This window comes from Temnothorax nylanderi, unplaced genomic scaffold (genome assembly GCF_030848795.1).
Source record: "Temnothorax nylanderi isolate EJ_2023f unplaced genomic scaffold, tnyl_v1.0 TNYL_tig0885_pilon, whole genome shotgun sequence".
Taxonomy (NCBI): domain Eukaryota; kingdom Metazoa; phylum Arthropoda; class Insecta; order Hymenoptera; family Formicidae; genus Temnothorax; species Temnothorax nylanderi.
The window spans coordinates 48,486-54,171 of record NW_027249947.1 but is presented as its reverse complement, the minus strand read 5'-3'; the positions used below and the strand labels follow the sequence as shown (position 1 = coordinate 54,171).

Here is a 5,686-nt window from a genome sequence, read left to right as displayed (position 1 = left end):
TTGCATCCAGCAGGTGTAGTCCGCGCCGCGGCCGACGTCCTTTGCACCTGATGAAATTAAAATAAACGCAGTTATCTCATTTTCATCCTCATTAGTATACGACGAACAAGTGGGCTATCTGCTTCCTACAAGCGGCCGAGACTCGGGCCCAGACCTTCTCTCTTTCTGTCTCACTGCCTCTTTCTCTTTCTCTCTTTCTTTTCCTCTCTTGCTTTCTCACTCTCCGCTTCATTCACGGGGTAAGGGAATCCCGCATAACATTAAAACCTTTAAGGCCGACCAGGAGAAACGTTCTCCTTTTTTTCCCTTCGCGCGACTACCGGCAGTGTATCGCTTGGTTTTCTTCGGGGTCCACGACACACTTTTTCCGCTCGCGAACTATGCGAGCTACAGTGCCGAGTGATGTATGCAAGGGGCTTTGTTTAGATAACTGCAAAAAACATTGCCTGTACTCCAAATCTCTCTCTCTCTCTCTCTCTCTCTCTCTCTCTCTCATCTCTCTCTCTCTCTCTCTCTCTCTCTCTCTCCTCTCTCTCTCTCTCTCTCCTCTCTCTCTCTCTCTCTCCTCTCTCTCTCTCTCTCTCTCTCTCTCTCTCTCTCTCTCTCTCTCTCTCTCTCTCCTCTCTCTCTCTCTCTCTCTCTCTCTCTCTCTCTCTCTCTCTCTCTCTCTCTCTCTCTCTCTCTCTCTCTCTCTCTCTCTCTCTCTCTCTCTCTCTCTCTCTCTCTCTCTCTCTCTCTCTCTCTCTCTCTCTCTCTCTCTCTCTCTCTCTCTCTCTCTCTCTCTCTCTCTCTCTCTCTCTCTCTCTCTCTCTCTCTCTCTCCGTGCCCCTCCCCCTTCGTTTCGTGGCCTTCGCTCATGCTCTCGTCCATGCTGAACCTCTCACGGTCGCGTGCCAGCTAACCACCTGTGAAACAGCCCGTGCCGAGCAAAGCTATGCTAATATATGCCGCGTATACATCATTCGTATGTGCATATGCACGTGCGGTGCATTCCCGCGCGAATACTCAAGGGGGAAATTGGCTTTTTCCACTTTTCCGCGTATGCTTCACTCTCGTCTTCAGCGTGTACCGCGTTCGACAGTATCCGAATCAGCCGTTCGTTTTGTATGTCGGCGGAAGGTAAAGGCGATTGATCCGAGATATCCCGTGCGTGTGAGAATTGATAGTCAAAGACCGGCGAACCGTGCTATTAGCTGTTCTAAGACAGGTCTGGGAACCGATTCGGCCTACACCTGTGTGTGTGTGTGTGTGTGTGTGTGTGTGTGTGTGTGTGTGTGTGTGTGTGTGTGTGTGTGTGTGTGTGTGTGTGTGTGTGTGTGTGTGTGTGTGTACGTATGAGCCTGTCGTTGTACGCCGCCGCGCGTTATACGTTCGCCAATATTCGACCGCGTATGCCGGGCTTATATGTTTTACTCGCCACGAATACGGCATTCGATATGAGTGACAAAATTTTAATTGAAACGCAATAGCGTTGCAGTTTTAATAAGCGACGGCGTTGCGCGTTGCGCCGCTGATGGTTTTGCGCGGTTATGTAAAGACATCCGTTATTTAAAAAATTAAATCAATAGAATCGTTATTGATGCATCCCGTTCTCGTCATCCCCGCGCGATAGTATTGCTATAGGTGTCCATATTCACGAAATCATTTCCAATGCATTTAAATGCAGTATCAGATGTATGGAATGTGACGTATGTAACAGATTTTTAAGAACTAGTGCTTATTGTTAGGCGAATTGTATAGTAAATTGTAACAATTACGTATGAAATACGTTAATCGTTGGCACACGGAGAAAAAAAATTATGTTGTATCAACAGCATTAGTCTAATTGGAAATAATCTTGTTAATTTAATAACAGTATTAGTGAAACAATACTTATTTTATTAAAAGAAATACTTATTTTATTAAAATAAAAGCATGATGTTTGAATTAACAAGATTATTTCCAATTAGACTAATGCAGTTGATACATCATTTTTGCAACCGTACATTAGTGAAATTCTGACTGGATTAACGGTTAAAAAATGCGACGCGCTTGCATTATTATATTTGGTTCGTATACATATACATCTAAAGTGTAAAAACAAAAGCGGCGAAGGGATTTAATCTCTAGATTGAATCTAATTAAATTATCGGAGGATAACTGGTTTTTGTTATACTCTGCGACGCGAGTCGTCGCCGAGCGCTATCGTTAACCAGTGAAATTAATTGAAAACGAATGACTTTAATAAACACCAATGTATCCAACCAAGATAGTGCACAGTTACCTCGCACGATGAACGAGAAATCGGGGAAGGAAAATCTCTGATAATATCCATATCGGAAATTCGATGAAAGCGGAATACAGTGTACGCGAAAATCGCATCGTAATCAAAACATCCGACTTTTAAGCTCTCAATAAAAATCATACTTTTATTCGTTTAAGCTGTTACTCGATTGCCATTTTCACGATTACAATATAAAAAATTGTAAAAACAGAGAAGTCTCAAATTTTACGCTCTCAAGAATTTTATGTTATAAAATAATTTGTTTATTCCAAAGTGTGCAACTTATCATTCGCGACTTACATCGCTGTTCTGACGCATTTACCTCGTTATCTGCAGCCTCGCTGAAGTACAGAGAGCACTTACTTTCCTCGAGCAGAGACTTAATCCTCAAGCAGTCATCGCTCTCTTCGCGTTCGCGAACTCTCTCGATATCCTCGGAGTCGATTTTCATGCGGTGACAGAACGACGTTTGGGCATCATCGTTCTCGTACCTGACGGACCGTAAAACGTGCCCAGATAACGAGAGTGAAAAGGACATTCCAGTAGTACGCCGTGCCAATGCGTAAGATTGAACTTACCGGGTAGAATGTTGCGACGAGTACGCTCAATAACGGATTTACGCTTTAAGCATCGACCGGTTTCAACGTCAACGACGCAAGGCGCGCTTCGCTTCAAGGATTTTAATTAGAGTGATCGATATGGACACTTTTTAAAAACCAACGTGATGTATTTCGTAAGACCACCGATTTATGTTTGATGTTTTCAGCGTCTAACGTTGAAAGAGAAAGCAGAAACGTGAGACATTCATAATGCGCTTTTAAACGAGTCTTAAAAAAATACACGCATACACGTGTATATGTCTTTTACTTTATAAACATATAAAAACTAATAATAAGAGAAATAGGATCGACAATATATAATCAATTAGAATTAAAAGCCTTGCGATCCAAGCCTAGTTCTTTGACGGCCTTATGTTAGTTTCTGTATATATATATATATATATATATATATACTATATATATACATATAATTTTTCCAACAAACTGCGCGCCGATTAATGTCGGACTTTAAAACACAGTTATTGTTAGAATTAATTTTATTGCGATAAATATTACCACATGCCTCGGTGGTCGAATTGGTACGACGCCCTACACGGAATGAGGGAGGTTCCAGGTTCGAACCCTGGCTGAGGTAATTTTTTTCGCAATAAAGTTCTTTACAGTTTTTAGATAATTAAATCGAGTTGATTTAATTCCGGGGAGGGAAGGGTTTTTAATTCTAACAATAACTGTGTTTTAAAGTCCGACATTAATCGGCGCGCAGTTTGTTGGAAAATTATATGTATATATATAGTGTATATATATATACAGAAACTAACATAAGGCCGTCAAAGAACTAGGCTTGGATAGCAAGGCTTTTAATTCTAATTGAATATAAAAACTATAAACAGAAAAAATGAAAAGGTATTCTTATATATTAACATTTTTAACGAAGTTTGAAACGCGAACGATTTAAATAAGTGTATAAATCTTTTTTTTTTATATTTGCTGAAAGGAGAAGAAGAAGAAGAATATATAAATGTCAAATAAACGGGATTAATGTTTAGACGACATTCCTCATAAGCCAGTTGGAATTACGCATTTCATCAGTATCGATGCCCGAGATGATAATTATATTCTTCCCGTTAATAACATATCGAGACAAGTAATCCACGTGTCTCGAGAGGCGGCATAATAAATCCAATCCGAGATCTCGATTCCTTTCACGATTCTTAGATGCACGAGGTGAATGACGAAATTGCACAACGGTAAGAAGCCAATAACACACCGCCTGCTCTCGATGTTTGCGCAGGTATTTAGAGTACGCCCCGGGAGTACCGCGAACGAGCGAAGGTTTGTGGAAAAAATTAAATAAGATTAACACTTAACAAATTAAACAAATTCCGCCATCGCGTATAGACGACCCGGCGGTGTGGACGAGCAAATATTGCGTCGATAAACATTCCCGCTTCTGAAAAGATCCGCTTGTCTCCTCGCTCTGCGGACTCCTCATCTTCGACCTCGTCTCGCCTTCTTCTTTCACGCTTTCCTTCGTCCGCGCCGTACGCATCGACTCGTGGATTGACGCTCTTGACAGCTAGGAGAAGACAGACGACCTTCTTTCAAAACATGCAACCAGCCACGTGGACCGCTCGAGATTCATACGCCGATGGCAGCGTGTTTTCACTATACTAAATATGATTCGGTTAAGTAATATTTATTCTCTCCAATTTTTAAATTTTTTTTCATGGAAAATTATTTATCATTTTATTATTTTCCAATGATATATCGATTGATCATCTCAGTTGCGAAACGACTCATATCCGATCCACGTAATATTTTACTATTATGTAAATATCATATATATACTCACACACGCGTAGTTTGTGAAAAATATTGATCACACGTCGATCGGCTTTTTTAAAACAAATCTTATACAATCATTCAAGTACCGTACCTCGCGCCGCCCGGCCCGTGGCTGTCATGAGCGCATTCGAGATCGCCGGTGTTCCAGGGAAAGCCGATCCGAGGCGGAACGCTCGGCGGTGGACTCTCTCTGAGAGAGAGAGAGAGAGAGAGAGAGAGAGAGAGAGAGAGAGAGAGAGAGAGAGAGAGAGAGAGAGAGAGAGAGAGATATTACATATCTCTGTTTTGTTGCTAAATATTTCAAGAAAAAATACAACTAAACAGTACACAATTTGAAAAACTCTATTCCTATCAAAAATACTATCAAGCGACGCGGTAGCGTCGCGACGCCAAGTACATAAAAAGAGAGTTAGCAAACGACGCTACCAAGTAGCTTATCCGGAGTTTTCGGGCCGATCGATTTTCCGAATGAAATATCTCAAGAAAGAAAACTGCGATCAAAAATCTGACGACAGTTTTCTAATATAACGTTGATACTAGCTTTCGATTGCGACCAGTTTGATTAAGATTGGTGCAGTCAATACTGAGATCTCGAAATCTCACATGTCAAAAAGTGAATTTTTTCGGCGACATCTCAGCAAAAAATTCAGATTTCAGTCACATGAACACATACACGCAAAACCAGTTTGTCTTTCAAAATGCGTTCATATACCGCTCTGGTCAATGCAACTGCATTCACACGCTCACATTCCTTGACGCTGATTGGTTATCTCACTTATATGCAAAGTTTGAAGTTTAATTTTAGTAAAAATCATTTTACTTCAAAATGGACCACGAACGATCGGAAGATCTTGTCAACGCGGCGATAAACGACGTAAGTATTGTGTTATCCATTTTGTATCTTTTATTGTATTGTAATAATAACATAAATATTGCCCGCTTCCAGGAAAAGGCACAATAACATTTCTGGAGCCGCTGCTGCTGCTTTCCCTGCTGCTATCACATCATCTGCTACAGT

The 5,686-nt window shown here is 41.1% G+C and overlaps 1 long non-coding RNA gene across 1 annotated transcript; it reads right to left on the bottom strand.

Annotated features, from left to right (window-relative positions):
* Positions 1-822: 822 nt before the first annotated feature.
* Positions 823-4,689, bottom strand: LOC139785786 (uncharacterized). The gene is made up of 3 exons (XR_011722081.1): positions 4,192-4,689; positions 2,842-3,032; positions 823-2,754 (listed from the first exon to the last, which is right to left on the bottom strand). It is a non-coding gene; the product is annotated as an uncharacterized lncRNA (long non-coding RNA).
* Between the last annotated feature and the right edge of the window lie 997 nt (positions 4,690-5,686).